Source organism: Puma concolor, chromosome D4, assembly GCF_028749965.1.
Source record: "Puma concolor isolate L17-30 chromosome D4, mPumCon1.1.hap2, whole genome shotgun sequence".
Classification (NCBI taxonomy): domain Eukaryota; kingdom Metazoa; phylum Chordata; class Mammalia; order Carnivora; family Felidae; genus Puma; species Puma concolor.
In genome coordinates this window covers 51,684,430-51,711,749 of record NC_141679.1, presented here as the reverse complement: position 1 = coordinate 51,711,749, position 27,320 = coordinate 51,684,430, and the positions used below count along the sequence as shown (strand labels likewise).

Here is a 27,320-nt window from a genome sequence, read left to right as displayed (position 1 = left end):
CAAAATTAGTTCTCTGTTTTTAGGCACAGTGAGGAAATAGATGCCAGATAGCAGAGTGAGTGTGTGAGGCTTGTTTCCATGACACTCTGAATATCTCATTCCTACAGGGAGCAAGGAGCTTGATGCCTGTTGTCAGAGATCATGTGGTAGAGCAGAGTGGTTAAGCACACAGACTCCGTGTCAGACAGACCTGAGTTCTAATTCTGACTCTTCCACTTACCAGCTTTGTAACATTGGTCAACTTAGTCAACCACCGAATACTTTAATCTCCTCATCTTTGAAATGGGGATGTTATTTCTTCTCACAAGACTGTGATGAAGACTCATTGTGATAATATACATAAAGTGCTTAGCATAGAGGATAGTTATTGCTAGTAATTTTTCTTTTATAAATGTTCTTCTAACTTAGAAAAAAATGTAATGTTTATTTATTCTTGAGAGAGAAAGAGACTGTGTGAGCAGGGGAGAGGCAGAGCAAGAGAGGGAGAGACAGAATCTGAAGCAGGCTCCAGGCTCTGAGCTATCAGCACAGAGTCCAACGTGGGGCTCAAATTCACAAACCATGAGATCATGATCTGCCCGAAGTCGGACGCTTAACTGACTCAGCCACCCAGGTGCTCATCTTCTTTCCTTCTACTGATCTTTTCTAACATTAGTAGCAATATAGGAGGAACAGGTTTAGGGGGAGAACATTAGACTTAAAGTCATAAAACCTAAGTCCAAATCCCAGCTCCACTGCTTTTTTGTATGAACTTGGTCAAGTGATGTTACCTTTTCATGTCTCTATTTCTTCATCTGGCCTAAATGAGAAAAATAACTGTCTCACTGGGGTTAGAACTAAGTGAGACAGTGTGTATGCAAGTGTGCAGATAGTGTTTGACCCATGGTTGTTTGTCCTTTTGTTCTGGTCATAGGTCTTTGGCTATATAATGAACATAATGTTGATACAATTGCTGCATAAACAATGATGATGCTGGCCTTTCTCAATGATCTCATGTCTGCCCAAAGCATGTTGTCACCCAGTGCCTACCAGAACCTTCCATTAATGGTGTTTCTGTATACATACGCATGCCCACCTCAATCTGTCATTCATTCAGCATGTATTTATTAGAAACACTCTGCATACTTTAAAAATGAGGCAGTGGATAGGACAAAGCCCCCGTCTGAATGGAATTTCTATTCTGTCGGGAAACTACATGATCAAGGTAAATAAACATACAATACAGTTTCAGAGAAGGAGAATGGCTTTGGGCACTAATAAATCAGGGTGAGAGCAAAGGATAATAAGAGGACCTTGGATGGGGGCCTGAACTAAGTGAAGGAGCAAGCCATGCAAAAGGCTTTCTGGGAAGGCTTTCCAGGTGAGAGGAAGAGAGATGGCATACATCTCAAGGTGGGAAAGATCTGGCAAAGTTCAAAGGTATTAATAAAGCTAGCATAGTTGCAGAAGAACGATTAAGGGATGAAGACAAACCTGAATGTTAAAAATATAGGGGCTCCTGGGTGGCTCATTCCATTGGACGGCTGACTTTGGCTCAGGTCATGATCTCACGGTTCGTGAGTTCAAGCCACGCATCGGGCCCTGTGCTGACAGCTCAGAGCCTGAAGTCTGCTTCAGATTCTGTGCCTCCCTCTCTCTCTGCTGCTCCCCCACTCTCTCTTTCTCTTTCTCTCTCAAAAATATGCAAGAGTCTCTGATGTGTACTTTGGAAACAGTGAGGTTGAAGAGTGACCTGATTGCCTTGGATACTGCATGGAAATGAGAAGGGCAGGTAGGTGAGAGGCAGGGTATGAAGAGGCTGTTGCAGTCTTTGAGGCAAAAGATAATTATGGTTTGAATGAGGGTAGCAGGATGGAAGAACTGCAAAATAATATCTCAAGTTTTATTATTTTTTAAGATAGCACAGTCAATCCATTTGCTGATGAATTGAATCGGTGTGGGGCAGAGAGGAGGGGAGTGTGAGAAAGAGTAATCAGGATAGCTCTTCTTGGTTTTTGCCCAGAGTAACTGGATGCTGGGTGGTGCCATGGATAGAGATGAGAAGAGTCAGAGAAGATGGGGTTTTGGCAGAGGTCAGTTGAATTTGGGTCTTTTTCTTTTGGATAAGAGTCATAAATGAAGTTGGACACCTCATTCCAATATAAATTGAACTTAGTAGCTCCACATGAATTTATGATATTTTTCTAAGACTATAGTCTGAGCAATAGATAATAGCATTCATGTATAAAGCCAAGAGGTTACTTACACATGTAATCTTATTTCTCCCAGGGCCAAATGATTTTTTTTTTTTGGCATTCAGAGTAAATGGTTGTAAAATAAACATTTTGTTTATTTATTGTAAAAGTGATCTAGAGTTATTATCTCAGCTGTTTGGAGCATGGGACTTTCAAAGCTAAAGTTCAAATTCTAGTCTGTACTTAAACCAATTAATTTTTAAAGTGAGAAACTGTTCTGTGACTATAGACATATTTTGCCACCTTGAAAATGTTTATCATTCAAATTCAAAACTAGTAACTAATTACCAAGAAAATCTAGAGTGACAGAAATTTGGCTTATTTTATGTCATATCATTTATCCTCATAAATACCCTTTCAGGTGGGCTTTTGAACTCAACTGAGTAGGAGACTGAGATGTAGAAAGGATAATAGGTATACAAGCTCACAAAACAAGTTAATCCTAAGTGAGATGGTATGAAAAAGTGGCAATTACTACATCCCACCCTCACCCTATAGACGATCTCCCCATGAGTAGTTTTTCCTGAGTCTGAGTTGAGAAAATGATCTGCAGGGAAATTTCTTCATGTCCTTTATCATCTTGGGTGGTGATAGAGCATCCCAAAAAAGGTACCATAGATTTTCTACCTTTGTGCGTATCTCACTCTCTTTAGCTTCTTTCCCTGTAGTCTTCAACATCATCCTGTCACATACTTACCTTTAAAATGTTGATTTTAGAGGCACCTGGGTGGCTCAGTGGGTTAAGCATCCGACTTCGGCTCAGGTCATGATCTCACAGTTTGTGGGTTCAAGCCCCGCATCAGGCTCTGTGCTGACAGCTCAGAGCCTGGAGCCTGTTTTGGTTCTGTGTCTCCCTCTCTCTCTGCCCCTCCCCTGTTCATGCTCTGTCTCTGTCTCAAGGATAAGTAAACGTTAAAAAAATGTTGATTTTAGAATGTATGGTTTTGCATCATTTAGAGAATAGTTTTGGAGCCTTTGGGGAGAAAGTGCTCAAGGAAGAAGCTCTCCTTGCTCCAGTCATGGTCTACTTTCACCTCACTTCCCCTCAGAGTCAGACCTGTATTTCTCTTCTTTCACTTGGATTCTTGTGCTAAACCAGAGAGAGGCCCTCAGCCTTTCTGGCTCATCGTAGGCCCTCAGTAAGTATTGTTGAATGAATGAATGCTACTAAGAAGCCCCGACTCCTAACATTCTGGTTAAATTGTGCCCTCACACCCAACACATAGCCTGGGAGTATTAAACTCATTCCATAATGGCCATGAATGGCTCCCTTCCTCATGCCTGCTCTTACATCTACTCCTGCTTCCATGGTCACCGGTACTTCTTCAAAAGTACTCTGCCCCTTTGCCTCAGTCAATCATTTCTTAGTGGTTAGTGATTTTATCCCTCTTTTTACTTTTCTGTTTTTTGGAGGATGTACTGAAGATTGTGGGGGGAGGGGCAGAGGTGGGACATCACACCAGGCAGTGGGCTGTCTTCTGCTCTTTCCTTCTGTCTTCTCATGCTCTTTCCCTTCTCTCCCTCCCTCTCCCAAATCATGTCCACCCAAAGGCTTATAATTCTGCCCACATCAGGCCCCTCAGTACCTCAACATCTACCACCCAGCAAAATACTTTCCCCCAAAATGCAATTCCCTTTCTCAGAGGAATTTCTGAAAATAACATTGTCTCTCCTCTGTTATAAACATGGTGTGAAAGCTTCCCAGTGGGAAGAAGTTTCTCAAGCTAGAGGGGGAATTGAAAATCCTCAGTTCCAGTCAGTCAATGACAAAAGAACATGTTTAGTTTGATTTTTACTATCAACCTCTCACCACTGCAATTTTTACCTCACTGCTATCTGTTTGCACCCGATATGTTATCTACCTTTCTTCTGCTCTGTTAACTGAAATATTCGGGAAAGTGGTAGGAAACTGCAAGATGATTCTGCATATAAAGACTATTTTCTCTAAACCACTGGAAGAATAGTAAAATAATAAAAGTTGTAAGAGCAATAACAATAATAATAAAGACTAATTGGGGACCATAATTTTTACCAACTGCTATATGCTTTACATTGTGCTCAAGTATTTTCTTTTTTTTTTTCACTTCATACCAGTAATACTCCTGATAATACCTGAAAGGCATTATCATCTTTCCAGATGAGGAAACAAAGACTGAGGGAGTTGGTACCATTACAAAAAATGCAAAGATGTACAACTAAGTGTTAAGATCAGGGTTCAAGCCAAGGACTTTGAGAATCTGATAGCAGTATCTTGTTTGTATCTAAGAACAAGAGGGAAAAACAGGGGTATCGTGACATTTTTTGTTGGATGCATACTGTGAACCATATGCCTGATTCCTTGCCCTGCAGCTGCTTAATTATTTTTTTCTAAGAGGAAAATAGGATCACGTTTATTTTCTCATTGCCCCAGCTTTGTTGAGGTATAATTGGTATACCAAAAAACTGCGTCTAATTCACATATACAATTTTGTGAGTTTGGACACATGTCTACACTCTTGTTACCGTCATCACAACTCAGGTACTAAATATTTCCATCACCTCCAGAAGTTTTCTTCTGTCCTTTTGTTCTTTGTTTTGTGTTAAGAACACTTACTTGGAGACCTACTCTCTTCACAAATGTTTAAGTACACAATAATTTACTGTTAACTATAGGTACTATCTTGTACGGCAGATTGCTGGGAACGTACTCATCCTGTATAGCTGTAAACTTTGAAATACTATTTTGACTAACTAAAATTATCACATATTCACATCAAAGCACATTCAGAACCAAAAAGTGGGAGAAAAATAAATCCATGTTGTATACACATGATGCACATAGCTGATGTGTTGTGACACCCATCTTGAGGAGTGAGAAGCTACAGTTAGACACACCCTCTCTTCCCATTCAGAAAGAATGTCCTAACAGTTCTGTTGTCTCATTTCCATGTATTTATATCACACCTAAACTGTCAAACTAAAATAATTCAGAGTCAAGACACACATGTGCCGAATTTCTCTTTTTAAACAGAAATTCTTACTTCAGTTAAACTTCTCCCCCCAAACACCATTGTTTACAGCTTTTATTTTATAATTAAATACACTATTCTCTTCTCCTTAACATCTACTGTGATAATTATAACTTGAGCAAGTCATTTAAGCTAAGTCTTTCCCCAGTTGTAAAATGGGAATTCTACTAAAACCACAACATGGGGTGTTGCAGTGATTTTAAAAAGTAAAAGAGGATGAATATAAACTAATAGATCTCAGTAAATGCCAATCTCCTCCCCTCCTCTGTTTCTAGAATGTAACATTTTAAAGGGTAAGAGCTAGCCATGATCTCTGCTTCAGAGTTCGAAGCACATAAAGTAGATTAAATATTACGCTGATTGTGTCAGTGTCCTCGAATTCCATCTCCTCAGCCCAGAAAAGACCAAAGCTCTTTCTGTATTTTCCCCAGACCTCAATCTAGAGAGACCAAAGCTCAGGCCTATTGACTGCTAGTTTCAGCCACCAGGTGGCATAATAATGAAAGAATAGACTGTAAGGTATCTTCCTTCTAACTCGGAGCTTTGAAGAAGTGTTGAAGTAGGTATTTGTACTTAACAAGACAAATGTTCAGAAGATCCGATTCCATTTGCTGATACCATTTCCCCTGGTAGATTTCAGCCAGTTGTGCTACAGCTTATTGCTCACCTATTAAAGCCTGGTTGGTTCTCACATCCAAGATGCATTGGGAAGGTCCACATGTAGCCTTCCACTGCTAATACGATTAAGCCAGCAGTTGCTGTAAGGTTCATAAACCTGTGACCCTCATAGATCAATTTCAGAGCAGTATTGTACTTAAATGAACATGGTTCCAGCAACCAAGAATAATTTTAAAAGAACTCAAACTAGCATGATTCTATATTATAAAGGGGACAGGAAATCCCCCAGCAATAAATTTTAAAATCTCTTTGTAGATTCTTCCCAATCCACTGCCCCACACAACTACAGCTCCCCTTCCCAGACCTGTGAAAACTCCCACAGCCCTTGGTTTTGTTTTCTCCTATTTCCCTCTCTCCTGTCCCCTTTTCTATCAGTTTACCCCTGCAGAGCCCAGGAACTGGCCCAAACTACACCCATCTGGGGCAGAGGAGGGACGGAGAAGGGGAGGTTCTGATGCAGACCTTGCCAGAAATCTCTAGTGCATAAGAAGAGAAAAAAAAAAAAAATCTGAGAACACTCTACAATTAATCACTTATAGTTCTTTATAAATTGGATTAAAGCCCTTTGTCAGATACATATTTGCAAAAATATATCCACTCTGTGGCTTATCTTAACTATTTAGGTTTTTTCAAAGAGCAGTCATTTCTAGTCTTGGGGGAAAAAAAAGAGGACATTGGCAATGAAAAGCAAACCCTAGCAGAATGTGAACACAAATTAATTACCTATATCTCAGCATATTGTAGCCAAATTTAAGTAAATGCAGCAAGCTCTGCTACAAATTGCAGAAGGGATAATGAAATCCAGACGTGGAAAGCACAGAATTGGAGTCTGAAGGGTTCATTCCAGTGTTTGTGGTGACTCCAGTTAGCCTATGAACTTTCAAAGGGGACTTTACCTCTCTGAATCTTCATTTGCTCCCTTTTATTGATATGGAAACCAAGGCTTTTCTTAGATGAATGACCTAAGGCCACATAGCTACCAGCAAAGCAGGAGAGCCCCAGGGAATGCAAGAACCAGGTCCTTCTATGCTTCTTTAGCTCCCCTACCTACCTTACAGGGCTTGGCACAGTACTAAGCATTCCATGACTTGGGGATGGATGCCAGACTTGAACTCAGTTTTGTAAACCCCGAGTTAACCTGGGACCTATCCCACTTTGTACATCACCTCCTCATGGTGCCTCTTTTCTGCTGAGGTTGCACCTGCGTCGGACGATTGAGGAGCACTTCTGGTCCTTGCACTTAGGGTGCAGAATACCAGTCTTCACCTGTTTTATGGTTTTGATGATGACAGTGTCTCTATTAATAAATATTGAGTTAGCACTTGGACTTACAGAGCCTCCGAGTTGCACATATTTTCCATAAGTAGGCGGCAAAAAAAAAACTGTTCCCACTGCTCTGAAATTATTTCCTCATTTTTCTGAGACATAAAATCACATATTCATACACTTATTGCTAGCATCATGATTTATGAAGACATTTCAAGAATTGCTTGGATTTAATTAGAAATTGTTATTTTCAAGTGTTATGTTTTTTTAAGTGTCGCATCCATTGTGGGATGGAGTCGGTAACAGAGGAGAACAAAGTAGGGAAGACACAATGTAGATTGTGTGCTGCATCCACAACTGATTCATGCCATGGGTATGGCACTTTACAGTTTACATAATGCCCTTGTGTTCTGATTAACTCCTCTCATCTGTCACACGGGGTTGATATTATTAACCACAGCGTACAGATAGGAAACTGAAGATGAGCATCATTTAAGTGACTCCTCCAAGATCACAGAGCTGGGTTTGAGATTCACATCTATGGTCTCTGCTTTCAGAACAAATCTTGAGCCAGGATAGTAGCATAGTTAAGAATGTGTCCTCTGTACCTGGACTGCTTAGTATTAACATCCCCATTTTGCCCTTTATCAGCCTGGCAAGCAAAATGAGGCAAGTCACCTAACCTTTTCATGCCTCCGTTTCCCATTCTCAAAGCAGGAAGAAAATGGAACCTACCATAATTGAGTTAATGCTTGTAATGTTCCTATGACAGAACTGACCGGCAGGCAGCACTGAATTGAGTGTGTGTGTGCATCTGGGCCTGTGGGTGTACATGTGTACGCGTGTGTGTGTCCATTTGCATGCCAGTGTGTGTTTTCACTGGTTTGAACTGTTGCTCACGTTTCTGGAAATCTCTCACACATTAGTTCCTTAAGTACGTTTCATTTCCTTTATACCAAAGAGCTGATTCCAAAACAGTGGCCTAATTATGAATTATGTGTAGTATATTCATGAGATTGTGAATATGCATCAGACCACGCATTTGGGAACAGGGTCCCAATGTGCAGAAGAGAAACAGAGAAAAAACTCTGACCTCTAGTGTGATCTTCATTAAGACGCTTCTCAGAGTGAATTGCCACAGTAACCCTGCAGCCCACAGCACATAACACAAGTTATAATTTAAAATTTCATGCAGGAAGGAAAAGTTAGAGTTCTCACAAAGAGTCTGTAGATCAAACACAAGATGAGAACTAAGTGTTTTCCCAGTGTATCAAGCATGGAAACAGGCGGTGTGGCTTTTGAGTTCCTTCCTAGTCAATTTTATTGATTAAACTTCACGCTATCTAACGTGCTGCATGTGGCTTGGATGTCTAAAACCGGCTTTTGAACAAAGTGAGGAGACTCAATCCAAACAGTCAGGGAGTAAAAATACTGGGCAGAATTCTGTTGTATTTGCTTTATAGCCTCTAAAAACCAAGGGACCAAACTGAATTGCAGAAGGTGGTGGGGTCGCGTGTGCTAAATTCTATCACTTGACCTGGAGGCACCATGCTGACTGGTTGGTCCTCCACTAATCTAGATGGACGTGAAGCTCTGCTCTCTAAACGAGGCAGGAGCTGCGGCCCCAAGGCCTTCCCTTCCCGGGTGGGTTGAGTCAACTCCTAGGCTCACTGTCTGGGCACATTTCCTGCCAGCGTCATCATTCAACCTTCCCCATCTTCTACACTCAAATAAGGGCCGGCTACAAAACTACCCTCCTCCTGCCTCCGGGAGATGGTGTGGGATTACAGAAATAACATGAACTTCAGGGTCAGAGAAAACCTGGACTGTCTGAGTCCTTGTTTTCCTTTTTATTTCTTGTGTGATAAAGGGCAGGACACTTAACTTTGCTCTGCCTCAATTTCCTTATCTGTAAATGGAGATAATATTGCCTTACAACTTTGTTAGGAGGATTAAGTGAGATATAAACGGGAAAGTGTTTAGCACATACCAGGTACTTGCATGTTAGTTCAGAGAGAGAGGGAGGGGGCAGAGGGAGAGAAACAGAAGGCAGTAGTATTAACTGGCTTTTAAAGGGAACTTCTGGAAATATACAGATGGGTGTCTGACTTGTTAATAAAATTTTAATTTGACTGAGATCAATGAAAAGCTCCATGTGTTGACTACAAATACATACTCATCAGCAATTTCAAGGCAAATCTATCAGGGTTATTTCCTTTCATTAAAGAGCAATATAAATATTGATCAACTCTCCTAATTGACCTGTGGTTTGCTTTCATACATTAAACTTCTGTTCTGCACTGAGGGCACAAATCTCCCAATTACCTTTAGTTCATAATTCATTATGTCACATTAGAAGCTAAACAGAAACACAGAGTCCTCATCAAGAAAATAGCACTTCAGGATCCTTTTGCCTTCTGCATTCCCCGCCCCCCCACCCCCCATCCCCACCCCCCATCCCCACCCCCACCTGCCTAAGCCTCTTCCCAGATGACATGGGCCAGGGCTAAGGGAATATCTTCAGCCACCCCAAGTAGGCCAACTTCTTATATGTGAAATTAAAGCAACTGTATGGCAAGGCCAAGAAGCAGCCCCATCACACAGGATGAGAGATGAGAAACACACCGACTAATGAAAAACAAACATTAGGCTTGAGGACACAAGGAGGGCTGGAAAAATGCCAAGGCAAACATCTGCTGTTTCACAAAGATGGCTAAAGGCACGCTAATCATCTTGTCGATGGCGGTCAAAACATTGAAGATACTTTCTTGAAAGGCAATGGCAATATGTTCTGTCTCCTGAACTCAGGGAAACGAAATAATGTGCAACGCTGGGTGGTCAGAATGCTGAACAGTGTGCCTCCAGTGGCTATGTCCTGCACCATCTTGCTAGAAAAGCAGTTCACTTTGAGGGCCTCAGATTTAACCTGCAACATGGATTATTCATAAATTTTCTTGTGAGTTCATTTCCAGGGGAATGAGTGAGCGGTGGCATAAAAAGGTACTTGGCATGTTGCAGGTTTGAGGACATTACAGCTAGAGCCAGGCCTTTGTCTTCCTCTGTGTCAAAGGAAGAGATAATAAAGGAACACATTATTTTCTTCCTCCTGACTAGACAGGGATCCTTCCTTTGCACCTTGGCATTTTGGTATCAAGACAAAATTCATGTTACCCACTGAAGGAGAAGCGAAAGCACTCAGAATATCTGTTGATGGAGAAAGGAACTACATACCCCAGGGTCCGGCCCCTTCGTATGTCAACACAGGATGGGAGGTGGAATCCGGCAGCCTTAATTAGTGAAGTGGCGATTACGACACAGCAGAGCTGTGATCTCTCCTTTGAGGAGCCACATTTTCATGACCATAAAACATCACTGATTTTCATCCATTCTCAGGTATATGAAGGGTTTGGTTTCTTAAATCTAGAAGGGGTTGCTTTTAGGATTTTTTTTCCTTTGTAAGCCTTTGCCCTTCAATATGTGATAACAGAAGTTTTTAATGTTATATAACCAGGAGATGTTTCATTTTATTATTGCCATTAATATCAAAGGATCACAGCAGAATACTCTTCCAAATATTTGTGGTGAGGTGCAGACATGAGCTAGAGGGGAAGTAAAGGCAAGATTCTGCTTTATGTGAACATTATATATTTTATTGTACCTCTACTCTATTTTCTCTTGTCATTTAGGTAGATTACTAACAGAAGGGGACTATAAAACAATATAAAACAAAATTCACAAGGCAATTTAGAAATTACTTAGTTGATATTATCATTTTAAAATGCATATTTACACATAAAGTCTGTAATAGTGAAGACCAACCAATTTTATTTCTTCAAATCATAAATAAAAGACACACTAAGTGACTATCCCCAAGATCACCAGGTAAAACAGAGGCCAGGGGTATACCCAGCCATAAGTCTTCCCCCTCACTGCTTTTCTTTCCGTAATGTGAAACTTACAAGAAACCAAAATAGGACATATGGATGAGTGACCAAGGGACAGTAAGATGAAGCAAAGATGGGAAATCCTGGCACTGCTGATCAATCTGATTCTCCTTCTTGCTGATTGCACACACTCAGCCTCTGAAGCCATCTCAACCCAGTGCTGCATCTAGCCACTCCCACAGATTAGTGAAGTGAATTCACAATGTGAAGTGAATTTCCTCTCTCTGGTTCAGCAGTTGAGTGCATGGAGTTTAGAACAGGATTGACCAACGTTCAAGTTCCAGTTCTACCACTTACCACTTGCCAGTTCTACCACTTACATGAGCTTGAGCAAATGACTTAATTTCTCTCAGCTTTGTGTTCTTCTATAAAATAGAAATACTGCCATTTTTCTCTTAGGGGAGTTCGATGATGTAGAAAGTGCTAAGCACAGTATGTGGCATACAGTAAGCTCTCAATGATATTGATTACAAATCCAAAAGAACTACTTCTCTGTATTTTCCATCTTTCAACTTTGCATCACTAGATTTAGTAAAAGGTGTGCAGGAGAGTTCTACTGAGCTACCTGGTGGTGCCTTAGGCTTTGCTGCTAGATGTTATATTAAAGAAAATTACATATCAGTCACAGAGACACTTCATTAAATAAAATCTAGCTGCTAGGATCTGCTAAGTCCACTTTCAGCCACATGTTCAGTGTCCCTCTAAAGGTATCTGTTACACTGAACTGCAGTTCAGCTAAAGATGGCTCATTTAGAGTCTAAAGAAGCCTGAAAAGTTTTTAGAATGCAGGATGGAATCATTACTAAAGCTAAATCTGGAGATGAAGCATTCTTACATCCCATCCCAGGAGCAAAGGGTGCAAGGCACAAAGAACACACACAGGGTAGCCAGGTCTGATGGGTACTTATATTAGCTGTTCTTTCCACTGACACTATCCAGGAAGAGCAAGCTAAAAGCAGTCAAGCACACACTCCACTGAAACAAAAATGATGTTTTCATAGAAGCCTACTGGGGCTTGTTTGCACAGCCTGAATCTGGGGCAAACAGCTTGCTGCATCTCTTAATGCCTAGTCTCAGCACTTAGTTAATTTGGGATCTATTTCTTGCCTATTAAAAATAAAAACAGTTGCATTCACTCTTCAGCATGAATTGTTTTCTGGAAAGCATTGTGGCAATGTGAGATTGTTAGGCAGTTGTATTAGACAGTGACATATTCAGGCTCCCCTGTGATGGGGGGGGGCACATTTCAGATAATCACTTTAAATATTTCACTAACACAGTAGTAAATATTTAAAAAGCGTATAGTGATAATGCTGTTTATCATACTCATTCCTTTATTTCCAAGAAAGCTGGTCTTCTGAGGATATGCAGTCAAAAACTCTCCCTAGAACATCATCATTTGTAATGGATGCTCCTATATAGTTTATTTTTGTTTATACTAGCAGCCGGGGAGTCAAGGCAACCGGGGGAAGTACAAAAGCAAAAAAAAATAATTATCATTGAGGAGATAAGGGGAAGCCACCGAAAAAACACTGCTCGGCACCCGTGGAGCTTTCTACCTACTAAAGTAATGAATTAGTCATCCAGAAGGGCATGAATGTTCCCAGCAGCAGAAGCTTGCCCTGTTGTCCAGGAAGGTTTAATTGTCAGATTCTTACCAGTAGGAGTGACAGTGAAGTGCCTCCTTCTGCCATGGTGTGATGCTACCATCTTTTCTCCCTTTGGGTCCAACGCTTTTTGAAAATGTAGACAAAGTCCAAATTTTATCCTAATGCCTAGCGACTCTTCCATGAATATTGCATAATTATTGAAAGATAGTATCTTATGAATTTGAAGGTATTTGCTTACAGTTGTTTTTTTTTTTTTTTTTTTTTTGCATTTACATAGAAAGTCACTTGGAACAGGCATCTTTGTTAGTGCCTTAGTGGGATCTTCTCATGGGATTTCTCAGAGATTTATGTGTTTGGAACCAAACTTAGATCAAAAAAAGTATACAGAAGGTTCTGTAAAGTATCATGGGAGTGATGGATCTCATAGTATATTGCTGTCACACAAATAATTCTTTCCCAGCTAGCCTGCCTGCTGCCCTAGTGCGTACTCACCTGGGAACTCTATAAAGGGTACAGAATTTAAATTTGTACCTTCCTACAACCTAGCGAATTTCCTTCCTACCACTTCATCCCTTAAAAAAAAATGAAAGTAAAGTTTTAAATAGTCTCCTTTTAGAAAGAAGGGTCCATGTATTGCAGTCGGTGAAAGTAGAGATGATAGAGCTAGACCTATTACTAGTCTGTGAAATCAGGCACATTTCCAAAGGGCTCTGAGAATCTGTGTCTCCATGTCTAGAGGTGACTCAGTTCCTCCCTCACAGAGGTGATGAGTAAATGTGATGATACACGGAAAGAACCCAGCACAACATCTGGCATATACATTATAGTTATTCTTTTATTATCATGGAGTTTTCTTAATCCAGGCCATTTGGTCTCAAAAACTATTCTCTGGAAAAGCAAACTTGGGACCTACCTCAGCTGAAAAGAGTAGTTTAATTTGCATCATGAGGCAACAGCTCCATTGCAAGGAAGAAAGGACTCTCCTTCGAAACTGGAGAATTTAATGGCTCGTGAGAATGAGTTCACTTTCCGTCCCAGAAAACTCACTTCCAGGCAGAGATGTCGAGGAGTGTGTCCTGACTGAGGAGGCCCAGCAGCTTCCATGTAGTACTCAGATGTCGGCTTCTCTGCTGTAGCAAAGGGCAGAGAGGCGAAAGGCCTGTGTGCCGGGAAGTAAAAGCACCTTGCCTGTATTTTATTTCATTGCTCAAGCCATCACTTCATTTACTTCCATCTTATGTTTGGGCAGGTACACATGTGGCAATTTTACAGCTTGTGGGAAGCTAATTAATAATAATTCAGATAAAGCAAATGCTTTTCTTTTGGCAAGGGCACTGTAGATCAATTTAAGTCAAATATGTCCAGTGCTGTTGGAATAATAAACTCTTTCATAGTATTAGAGATACTATAAAATCCACAGACTGTGTACAACCTGAATGGGATTAAAGACAGGTAATTAATCTTCTCTGCATTTTCTTATCAGGGAAAACAGATTTTTAGACGGAAGTTTTGTACAATTTTTAAATTATTTAGAAACTCGTGTCCCATTTTTCCTATAAGAGATTTCTGTCCCAACTAGATTCTAAATGTTATTAAAATGTCAAAAATGTGCCATCAATCAATGCCAGATTAAATTACCTTTTACATTAATTTTGTACTTTAGAAATTGTGTCAGATCTAGATCTATTCTCATTTGACCCAGTGATGTTCACAGAGCAGTTGTTAACACCCCCATTTGATAGAAAAGGAAACTCCGGGACAGAAAAGGTAAGGGTCTTACCCAGTTATGCAGTTAGTGGCAGAGCTAGATTAGAACTCATGTTTCCTATCTCATAGTCCCAATAATATCCCATCACACATAAAGCCTTTCTAAGTGATACAAGCCATAATGATGGTTTCCATCAATCCACATACAGAGAAGTCTCCTTTTGTCCTTTGGTCTATTGAAGAGAGCAATTCATGAAACATCAAGCAACCAGCACAGCACATTTACACCATGGAAATTAGCAAAGGGTAGGTTTCTGCCTGTCTATTACCATGATAACCAAGGCAACTAAACTACATGAAGATTCTGAAAATCTACCACAAGGATTCTGATTGGGCAGGTTCTATTCTGGGTCCTAATTTAGTATGTTGTGGGTAAAACCCAAACATCTCACTATATATTAAATTATATATAAATGTTACATATATATATATATAATTATTAAATTCTATATTAAATTATATAATATATATTAAATTATTAAAGTATATATAAATTAGATTATTTTAAGTTATATTAAGTTAAATTAATATTACATTATATATATAATTTAAATTATATATGAAATTATATATTTTATATAATTTAAATTATATATATATAATGTAATATATATAAATTTATATTTATTACATATATTTATAATGATATGTCTTATTAACTTCAATATTTAATATTTAAATTGTGTATCATTTATAATTCAAAAGAGACAAGAATAGACAAAAATTTTTCTTTCCTTCCTCTGCCTCTCATCTACCCAATTTCTTTCCCTGGAACCAATATCAATCATCTTGGTATTCTTCTAGAGCTATTTTATTAACATACCATGCAAAGACATAGTTAAAAAGACAAATTATGAGAAAATATTTAATAATTTTTAATGCTTATTTTTGAGAGAGAGACAGAGTGTGAGTAAGGGAGGGGGCAGAGAGAAAGGCAGACACAGAATCCAAAGCAGGCTCCAGGCTCTGAGCTGTCAGCACAGAGCCCGTCACGGGGCTCCAACACACACCATGAGATCATGACCTGAGCCGAAGTTTGAGGCTTACCCAACTGAGCCACCCAGGTGCCCCAATATTTTCACATAATTTGGCTCATTTTAAGCAAGTTCCACCAATGATTACGGTGCAGGTAGTCTTCAGCTGATCAGTCAACTCCCCTGGAAAGAATACTGATGCTTCTAGAACACAGAAACCCCTTGTGGGAAGCTCAAACAGTCCTCTTCACACTTGAGTGTGTATCGGAATGACCTGCAGGGCTTGGACACAGATGGCTGGCTCCTTTGCTTGGAGAATCAACCATCCAAAGCAGTATTTATGAAGTTCTACACTCATAACTTAAGTTCCTTTCAAAATAAAACCTGAAATGGCCATAAAAACAGCAGTATTTGTGGTCCTTACTAGGTTGCAGGGACTGTTTCAACCACTTAAATATACTAACTTGTTTAAGCTTGCAATAGTTACATGAGGGAGATACTATTATCCCAGTTTACTGAGGGGAAATTGAGGCACACAGATTTAGTAACTTCCCCAACTTCATTCATTCAGGTGGTTAGTGAGAGAACCAATCAAACCCCAGAACCACCAGTCTGTGCTGTCTTCCAGTCCTCAAGACAAAGCCTCACAGACACTTGCTTACAAATCCTCAGCACCAAATTTGATTGAGAGCCTCTCACTTACCACATAGCTCCCAGATGTAAAATGTAGTAACACAAAAGATAAATATGTGCTTTTTTTTTTTGACAGAAGGAATTTTCATTTTAACACATGCAAATAAAATTCCTTTTGTTAGTTTCTGCTGTAATGAATTTGAGAAATTCACAAATTACTTGCAGCTGTATAGGAAGTTCTGTAAAATGAGGCATACCAGTATTTTGTACCCAATAACAATTTTAAAAAATCTATATTTAAGTAATCTCTACACCAAATGTGGAGTCTGAACGCAGGACCCCAAGATCAAGAGTTGCATGGTCTACCAACTGAGCCAACCAAACGCTCCTATACCCAGTAACAACTTTTTATAAGTGTAGTGGATCACATAAGGTTGATATACAAAATTGTATACAACATACAAAATATTGCCCTGGTTAATGTATATATGGAGCTATTTAATTCAAAGCAGTTGGGTGTATTTACTATGCGTGATGGATCCAACACCAGCTTTGCAAAAGGCAATTGTTAATTTTTGACATACTATATAGATGTGCTGATAACACACTGTCAACAGGAAGTTTTTTCTTTGGAGAACAGGTTGTTAAACACTTACGAGCATACCACTGGTCGTATATTCCAAACCAAATACACACATTACACACATTTTTCCTGAATAGTGACTTCTAAGAAGGAAGATATTTTAAGTGGTACGTTACTAATATGGGCACATTAAATAGAATGTTAATCACGGTATTGACTTCTTAACTTTAATCACTGAATTCTTGCCAGTAACCAAAAATGTAGATTAGACACACAGAATTTATCTCCTATCCCTTTGCTATTAAGTATCTAAATAATTATTTCTGTAGTCAACATCCCTAAAGCTAAAATACATGATTAGGGAAAGGTGCCCCCAGGTTCTTGTTCTTAGAGTCCTAGAATGGCGATCAGAAGCTGAGATGTGTAATAACTCCTCTGGTAACAGAATGAAGAATGTGGAGTGTATCTGGAGTAGGCTTGATAAGTTAATATCGTACTTTGCTTCTAAGTTTCTTGTCTTTGAGTGTTGTATCATTTCTTAAAATCAAGTCACATTTTGGAATTTTCTAGCTTTAAATAGGCTTGGAATTTCCCCACATAATTAGGGCAAATATGTAAATAATCTCAACCTGTTGACCCTTTCTTTCCCTAAAATGATAAGAAATTTTCTCTTTACTTACATTAGTAGTGGCTGCAGTTTCAATCTCTGAGTAAATTAAATGCATTCAATAGTATTTTAATTACCTACTCCTTGTAATTTTTTATTTTAATTCCAGTGTAATTAACAGAGTAGGATATTAATTTTAAGTGTACAATATAATGATTAAATAATTCCATATATTACTCAAGGCTCATCAAGATAAATGTACTCTTAATTCCCATCACCTATTTCACCCATTCCCCCATGCATCTCCCCTCTGGTAACCATCTGTTTGTTCTGTATAGTTAAAGTCCAGTTTTTTTATTTCTCTGACTGGCTTAGTTCACTTAGTGCTATTAGATCTATCCATGTTCTTACCAATGGCAAGATTTCACTCTTTTTATGGCTGAATAATATTCCATTATAAATATATGTATATGTATATTATACACATATACATATGTATATATGTATATATATACACATATATACATATGTCACATCTTCTTTCTCCATCTATTGATGTACAGTCGGGCTGCTTCCATATTTTGGCTCTTGTAAATAATGCTGCAATAAGCATAGGGATGCATATATCCTTTTGAATTAGTGTTTCTGTATTCTTTGAGCAAATACCCAGGAGTTCAATTACTGGATCATATGGTAGTTCTATTTTTTTTTTTTTTGAGGAAATTCCATACTGTCTGCCAAAGTAGCTACACCAGTTTGCATTCCCATCCATAGTGCAAGAGGGTACCTTTTTCTCCACATCCTCCCCAACACTTGTCATTTCTTGTGTTGTTGATTTTAGCCATTCTGACAAGTGTGAGTTGGTATCTCATTGTGGTTTTCATTTGCATTTCCCTGATGATGAGTGAAGTTGAGCAACTTTTCATTATCTTTTGGCCAACTATATGTCGTCTTTGGAGAAATGTCTGTTCATGACTTTTGCCCATTTTTAATTGGATTATTTGTTTTATTGGGGTTTTGAGTTGTATAAGTTCTTTATATATTTTATATACTAACTTTTTGTTACTAACCTACTCCCTGTTAAGCCAAAACTGATGGTCAAGAATTCAATTTGGTAATTAGAAAAGTGTTTTTAGATGGAACTTTTACTGCTATCAAAATCCCTGAATGAAAGCGTGCAGTATCATGTGGCAATGAACACATTTATGGTGACCAGCATTGTACGGATGGTGTTGAAGGTTTTTCAAGGGATTACACAATTTGTAGAATTTCATTCTACAAAACTACACTGACCCCCTACCCCCAGCACTCTAAAGCCACTGAAAAGCTTTCTCTGAAGACCTGTTTAACTCCTAATAGAAGAGTGCAGAGAAACAAAAGATCTTCCATGGCAGCTGTTTTCCTCAGTCCTGACAGAAAGGGAAAGGGACCCAGATGGGGGCATCTTTGAGGATTGTAGCTCTGGGCAGCTGCTCTCCTGAATCCCACCATGGCTGCCTAGGACCTTCATTCATTCTCTCAGGACCAGAAAATACAAAGCCAGCTCTCTCCCTTGGGAACACCAAAAATCTCCACTTGCATGAAAAATACAGTAAAGCCTTTCATTCTTTACATTGGCCTCACTGTTTTTAAAAAAAAAAAAAAAGATACAAGAGTGGTGGTGGTGGTGAGTCCAGTTCAAATCACAGCATTTGCTCCCTGTATAACTCAGCGTTGCCCCAGGCCAGGTACTCTGGAATAGTGACTTGTTTGTGACAGACAGAAGTTGTTGGAGGAGTTTTAGGGGGATTTTTGAGTGGATAGAGAAAGGAGGATTTGGGGTGAGGAAGGGAAACGTTCCCTTGTTAAACCTGCAGAAAGTCTTTCTTTTGTCCCAGGTTTCCCAAACGTTGCTGTTCTCTTCAGGCAATTTTATCTAATTAACATCTATTTTTCACATCTTTACACAGTAATCACTGTTCAATTACTGGAACCCAGCTGCTGATGCTAAAAAGTACTGAAAAATCAAATTCCTACAATAAATCCTTAAATGCCCTCATCATCACCTAAATGAAGACAAAGCAATTTGATTCTTCAACTGCCCCCTCTTTTACCCATGTACCTTCATTCCCTTTTTATGAATCCTTTTGTGACTTTGGTTCTGTCCAAACCCATTACTGAAGGCCACAAGGCAAGAGTCAAAAACAAATAAATAAATATGAACAGGGGTGCATAGGTGGCTCAGTTGGTTAAGGGAATGACTCTTGATTTCAGGTCATGGTCTCACAGTTTGTGAGTTCAAGCCCTGCGTGGGGCTCTGTGCTGACAGTGTTGGGCCTTCTTGGGATTCTCTCTGCCACTCCCCCACACTCTCTCTCAAACTTAAAAAGAAAGACAAACCTGAACACAAACACAGAAGTTTCCATGTAAGGATTGTAAGGGATTTAAATATTTACATATTCTTTGCTTTTAAGGAATCAAACTAATTTTGAAGAGCATTTTATCTAAAGTTAATATTCATGTGTGTATTCGCTCCAGAGAATTTTACCCTCCAGAGGAAAAATGTTGTCATCCGTTTGCATGTTCTTTAAGTGTTAGCTTTATAAGAGATGTGGTCATTGAAATCTTTCCCCAAAGGCATTACAAACTTGACTTATTAGATTGGTTAATAATTTTTATTTTATTAAAAATTTTTTAATGTTTATTTTTTAAGAGAGAGAAAGAGAGGATGGAAGAGGGGCAGAGAAAGAGTGAGACACAGAATGCGAAGCAAGCTCCAGGCTCTGAGCTGTCTGCACAGAGCCTGATGCTTGGGCTTGATGCTTGGGCCCAAACCTACAAACTGTGAGATCATGACTTGAGCCAAAGTGAGACATGTAACTAAGCCACTCAGGTGCCCCCCAAATTTGGCCTTTTAAAAATTAAGCACTGGGGCACTTGGGTGGCTCAGTTGGTCAAGCGTTTGACTTTGGCTCAGGTCATGATCTTGGGGTTTGTGAGTTTGAGTCCTGCGTTGGGCTCTGACAGCTCAGAGCCTGGAGTCTGCTTCAGATAGTGTCACCCTTTCTCTCTTCCCCTCTTCCACTCACTCTCTCTCTCTCACTCTAAAAGATAAGTATTTTTAAAAAGGCCAAATAGAATTTTTCATGTACATTATGTATATTTTACAACATGTTGGCTACCTTAAATCTTTGAGTAAGAGGAGAAGGAGGGGGAGGTAGAAGGGGAGAAGGAATAAAGTAGAACAAGAAAAAAAAGGAAAATGGAAAGAGGGATTAGAAAAGAAAGATAGTGACTTTTTATGTTATTGATGTGAAAAAATGCAGTTACGCAGTGTAGTTATAAAACTTACAGTGAGACTTTGCTATTTTAAGTTAAAAACAAAGGGAGAACCAAGATTTGCTGAGGGCTTCCTACATGCCAACCATGTTATGTGCTTCAACTCATTTAAAAACCTCAACAAATAGTTGAAAAATATGTATTATCTTTGACCTTAGGAAACAGGCTCCCTCGGTTTAAGTGCCATGATTAACAGAATTAATCAGCAGTTGCAAGATCAGGCATTGGAACCTTTCTGTGCTGTTTCCATGATGTGTTTTTGTTTCCATGGCATGCCTTTATGTCTTTGATTTCTTGATCATTGGTTGTGAATTCCAAGTCTTTGAGCATGAACTCAGCCCCTAATTATGAAATGGTTGATATGAAAATAGCACAGCCCATTATCCAGAATTTCTCACATTGGACTTCAAAACAACAATGGAGAGACAAAGGCAACATATTTCCTCAAGGGATAACAGAATTCATAAGCATCTCTCTTCTCACAGCAAAAACAACACAAAAATCAGTGATGTTTAGTTGGGGTTAAAATACAAGCTCCTTACTATTATAGTCTTTTGGCTGTAAAGATAGCATAGCCCTCAAAAGACAGGAGAATTTTCTTGATTCTAACCCCATACCTCTTACTTGATCTTAGAGAGTTTTGTCCTAAAACTATATTAATCCATTAAGATGAAACAAATATATTTTTCTTCAGATTTACATTGAAAGTACTCAGTTTTGAGATCGGCTTCCAGGATAAAAAATGTTACAGCAGAACCCCAGAATCCAAGGGAAACACCGACATATGGCTATGAGGAAGGAAATCTATATGCTTCCAGGATAGTGGCCATGTATCCTTCTTTGCCTTGGGCAGTGTTTTCACCTTTTACCCAGCATTATTATGAATACTGCCCCCACCCCTTCACAGAAGTGTCCCAGTTTGGGTGGTGTACTCTGTGGCCATTCTATCTATGGAAAACCTAGATCACCAGAGCAAACACAAATGTGTTTCCCATCTTGGGTTTTGCCATGCTGAGAGCATGCAATATTAACACACCATTATGAGACCTTAGTAAAGCTAAAACCAGTAAGTTATATAATGAATGTTACTTATTTAATCTATAAAATATGTTGAGAAGTAGTTCTTTGTCCCTCTGCTATGGCGGATTCTGTGTCTTTGCAGAGATAAATGGAGGAAGTTAAGCTAGACTATGTAGTCAGTGACAGACTTGAGTTTGAATCCTAGCCCTACCACTTACTGCATGAATGGCCTTGATCTAGTTGCTCAGACTTCCCTAAGCCCCAGTTGCATATTCCATTAAGGATAGGGAAATAATAGGAGGGCACCTGTTGGGATGAGCACTGGGTGTTGTATGGAAACCAATTTGACAATAAATTTCATAAAAAAAAAAATAGAAAAGAAATAATACCACCTGTCACCCAGAGTTGTTGTTGTTGTTGTTGTTTAATTTACATCCAAATTAGTTACCATAAGTTGAGGTTTTTTTAATTATTTTTTTAATGTTTGTTTATTTTTGAGAGAGCAAGAGACAGAGTGGGAGTGGGGGAGGGGCAGAGAGAGAGGGAGACACAGAATCTGAAGCAGGCTCTAGGCTCTGAGTCGTCAACACAGAGGCCAATGTGGGGCTTGAACCCTTGAACCACTAGATCATGACCTGAGCAGAAGTCAGATGCTTAACTGACTGAGCCACCCAGGCATCCCCAGAGTTGTTTTTAACAGAGTAACTGGGCTTTAGAGCCAGAAAGACGTCAGCTGAAATCCCACTTCTACCCCTTCTTTGCTATATAACCTTGTACAAGAAAATTGACCTAGAACTCAGTTTCGGCATCTCTGTAAGATGGTAAGGAGAACAGTTGCTCTCTCAGCGGAGGTTGTCTTGAGGACTGAAGAATATAGTGCATATTCAAGTAAGCATGTCATAAATTTATTATCATTATTTTGAAATATAAAATGGGACAGTCCTTAATAAGGCCTATAAATAAATTGTACCAGAAATTTAGTTAGTATTGCCTTTTTTTTTCTGGCCACACATTATTAGGTACTAATAGGCCTAGTTTAAATCAGTTTTCTTATCAAAATACCAAATTAAGGTTTCACTTGCTTTTAAATACTCAAGTTTTCACACAAACATAACATAAATTATACCCTTGAAGTGGCTGAACTAAAACCTCAAATGACATTGTTTTCCATAAAACAAAGTTGGAATTGCTACAATCCATTACCCTTATGAAAGCTATTTTAAATGCTGAGCTCTTTCATACTTTGATTTTGACTGTAATTTTTTAGTCATGAAAATTTGGGTTTGCTGAGTCATTTATTAGTTTTATTTCAAGACAATTTATCCAGATGAGGTTAATTAGCAGGTAATATGATTCCCTAGGACTCTAGGAAATGTTTACCAAAATACAAATCAACTGGCAAATACATACAAGCTTCCCTAATACATGTGACTATACACACACACACTTTATACAGTGTATACACACACACACTTTATACAGTATTACCATGTATAGTGTATTTGTATGTAGTGTGCGACTATAATCTCCAAAGAGATAAATAGGTATCAACTCACATGCACACATGTGTATATGTATACATATAAAGTTCTCATCCCTTTGTATATATTTGCAACTGAAAGAAATAAACCAAGAAATCAATTAAGATGTGATTTCTCAGTTCCCTCATTAGAAGTAACTCAAATGAGGGGCGCCTGGGTGGCGCAGTCGGTTAAGCGTCCGACTTCAGCCAGGTCACGATCTCGCGGTCCGGGAGTTCGAGCCCCGCGTCAGGCTCTGGGCTGATGGCTCAGAGCCTGGAGCCTGTTTCCGATTCTGTGTCTCCCTCTCTCTCTGCCCCTTCCCCGTTCATGCTCTGTCTCTCTCTGTCCCAAAAATAAATAAACGTTGAAAAAAAAATTAAAAAAAAAAAAAAGAAGTAACTCAAATGAAAGAAGAATATTCACTAATACTCTATCTGTACCAATTGGTGCCAAGCAGTAAGACGGAAAGCCATGCCCAGCACTGCACTGGGAGAGAGAGTGGGAGCATGGAAGGTAGAGAGTGTCCACAGAGGGCTGAGTGAGAGTCCCCATTCCAGCATCTGTCCCATGTTTGACTCCTACTACTGCTTTTACAGAATCCCAACACATGAAATGTCAGGAGCAAAAAGCCTGTTCCATAAGTATTTCCCCCAAAGTGTGCGATGCATTCCAATGCAATACTCTGAATTTAGATTGTACAAAACGTTTAGTAATCATGAATTAATAAGCATAAAGTTAGTGCCTTTTAACTTTACCATGCTCCTACTACAGTGAGGAGACTCAGTTTGAACACCTCTCTGAAGGAGAACAGGTCTCTGGTTCAGAGCTTTGGAAAATAAGAAATTTTAGCTAGAAAATAGCCTTTTGCTTCCATTGTATGTTTTTTTTTTAATACTTTTCCATTTATTAATTTCCATTCTGTTTCTCTATTTCAATTATACAGTAAGGGGCGCCTGAGTGGCTCAGATGGTTAAATGTCTGACTCTTGGTTTCAGCTCAGGTCATGATCTCATAGTTCGTGGGTTTGAGTCCCACAGCAGGCTCTGTGCTGGCATCAGGAAACCTGCTTGGGATTCTGTCTGCCCCTTCCTCGCTCGCTCACACACTCTCTCTCTCTCTCTCTCATAATTTTTAAAGAAAATTTTGTGTTGTTTATCCTATTTACTGTATAGAGTCAACAAAAGTTAAGACAGTGATAACAAGAATGACATTTGGAAACTGCTACTGTTATTATCACCTATCAGCAGAAGGCTTACCACCTGCTTTGCTCAAGGTACTGCGCTGAGCAAAAGAGTACTGTCCTCCACCTTTCTTCCTTCATGAGACAAATAGGCAATAAAAAGCACATGTATACATGGAAAGATCTACTCTACAGGTCGGGCTGAGGCTTGTGGATAGTTCCCTTTCTAGCATCCATGACTTTGAGTCCTTCCTTTGTCACTTACTCTCCACCTGCAGTTTGAGCCTACCATGGTTAAGAAGTGCTCTTCCAAGAAGGCAAATAGGTGCGACTTCAAGAACCTAGATTCTACTAGAGCAGATGAGACACGAGCATACCTAATATATGCAGGGGAATACTAAGATACTGACAAGCACTATGATAGTCACAGTGAAAACAGAAACGGTCACCAAAATGGGACTTAAATTCTTCCCTAACTTTGGAAGGCGACCCTTTAAGTAACTAATAAAAAACATAGCAGGTCATGTCAATATATCAGTTATCCACTAGCACAGAGGTTTGCTGTGATTGAATTTCAAAAGATTTTCGTCATGTTTTTATGTTGTTGTTTTTTTTTTCAAAATTAGTGTAATATAATGGACATTGAAAACATTTGTTGAACAAGAAACAAATAGAATTGATTGTGCTATGAGCAGTGGATATTCTGACACTTAACACTTTGGTGTACTTCTTTACAATCTTTCAATACCTAAGGGTATTTTTCCCTTCACTATATTCACAATAGAGATACAAATTCATATCCCACTTTGTTCAATTTACATTTTTTATGTAAAAATCTTTCAAGTTGTTAAGTATCTCCTATAACAATAGTTTTAATGCCTGCATAATAGTCAACTTGAGAAGATGAATCACAGATAATGAAATTACTTCTCCATGACTGGTCATGGTTTTATGCAATATTTGAATTTATTAAATAATGTAGTAACATGTGTCTTTGATGTTTAAAGTTATAATTTGATTCCAATTTGGGAGAATGATATTAATATCATTAATTTTTTTACTGGACAGAATTTCCTTACTAGACTACCAAATGTTTGAAAACAAGAATTCCATTTACTCATCTCTGTCCCCAGCTCTGCCTTGCATGTAGAAGGTACCTAGTATATGTATATGGAGTTGAATTAAATATACTTTTTTCTTTGACAGTATCCCTGCTCTTTCGCAGAGGGAATTTAAGAAATCACTTGGCAGTCATCAGTTGTTAAATGAAGGGAACCTCTACAAGTATCTACTTAGACATTAAAATCTGTTATGAATGTCTTGGGATATAAAAACTACATACTCTTGCATAGTCTGTTTACTGTATAGCTTTTTTGTTAAAAAAAAAAAAAAGCTGCATTTCACCTTCATTTTCTCATCTAGAAAGTAGCTGGAAAAATGTTAGAAATCCTGTCACCTAGGAATCTAATAATGACTTAGTATGAATTAAGAATAGAAAAATGGGAATTTTAGATGCGATTCTGTATCTGACAAAGATGGGTACATCACTAAATGCCACAGTTGAACCTTAGTGTAGCAAGATATGATTGTTTCTCTAATGTGTAAAAAAGTCAGATGAATGCAAAATTACATCAATGATATTTTAGATAGATGATAAGGTAATTTTCCAGATGTCTAAATCTTTTCTGGAATAATTTGTAAATAAGCTAATAATAGAAGCTTTAATATATCCTTGCATACTAGATTGATAATTAAGATCAATTAATATTTTTTTTGGGAAGAGAATGGCTAGCTGCTTACCAAACCGATTTGCCAGCCTCCCATGCAGTTAGATGTGCCCATGAGACTGAGTTCTGGCTAAAGAAATGTGAGCAGTAATTACAAGTGCTATTGTCAGGTCTGGCTCTCTTACCCATAATCCTCCTTCTTTCTCCATATGGAATGGAAAGGACTTCAAAGATCTCAATGAGTGTGGAGACAAAAAATACACAGGCACAAGTCCCTCGGTGTTTTAATGGAGCAGAACTAATAAACTACTGGTTTAAGCCCCTGGGATTTCAGGATTTATCTGTTACAAAAGCCTGCAGAAATTTATATTTGTTCATTTCCAGAATGTTCCAGATGGGATTTAAGACAGCTATCTTGTCTGAACAGCTTTAAATAAGAAAGGAGCTAAAATGTCTAGGTGCTTTCAGCACCAACTAATTAAAACCAGGTAATCTCCAGCAAGATTCCCCTTCATTCATGAAGACTCATACTTCAAAAAGAGTCTAGTTTTTCACAAGACAATAGATAAAAATCAAGAATTTAAAAGGGGAACTACTTAACAGAATTCTACTCCATTTGATTTTATTTTCCCAAGTAAAATTTAATAATCTTATGAAATAGAAATAATGGTCTTCTGTGGTCACTTCATAGAAAAGTGGACATTTCTTCATAGAAATGTGGACATTTCATAGAGAGTGGCCTGAGTGGATCTTGAGGACTGAGCAGTTAGTACAGAAAGGCAGGCAACATTTTATTTTTTTAACTCTACCTTCAGAGGGATTTAAATGACTAACCGGCAAGAATTTTTACCCTAGATTGTGGTTTCCTGAATTTTCTCATTTGTGATATGAGATACCTAACCAAATCTTAACATCTACCTCAAAAGGTTAACCCAGTGCTTCCAGAAAACTATCCCTGCAGGATGGATAGGCTTTTAGTACTCCCTCCAAGTAAGAAATTTTATAGGTCTAAGAGCCATCATCTGTAATATTTCCTTTCTCCAGATAAATAACAATAATAATTCTCAAATAAATTCTCCAAATAAAGAACAGTAATAGCCAATATGTATGGAACTCTGACATCATATGCATATGACATTCTACTCTCACAATAACAGTAGGGTAGTTACTATAATTCCCATTTTAAGGTAAGAAAACTGAGAATAAGAGATAGTTCAGACTTAAACACTTTATTTTGTGTATCTATCC

At 38.7% G+C, this 27,320-nt stretch overlaps 1 protein-coding gene and 1 long non-coding RNA gene across 4 annotated transcripts in view; one reads left to right on the top strand and one right to left on the bottom strand.

Annotated features, from left to right (window-relative positions):
• Window positions 1-27,320, top strand: part of LINGO2 (leucine rich repeat and Ig domain containing 2) — a 506,668-nt gene that overhangs the window by 467,978 nt on the left and 11,370 nt on the right. The gene's annotated exons all lie outside the window — the stretch shown is intronic.
• LOC147574877 (uncharacterized) lies at window positions 13,655-14,783 on the bottom strand. Its single transcript, XR_015243326.1, has 2 exons — window positions 14,655-14,783; window positions 13,655-14,172 (listed from the first exon to the last, which is right to left on the bottom strand). It is a non-coding gene; the product is annotated as an uncharacterized LOC147574877 (long non-coding RNA).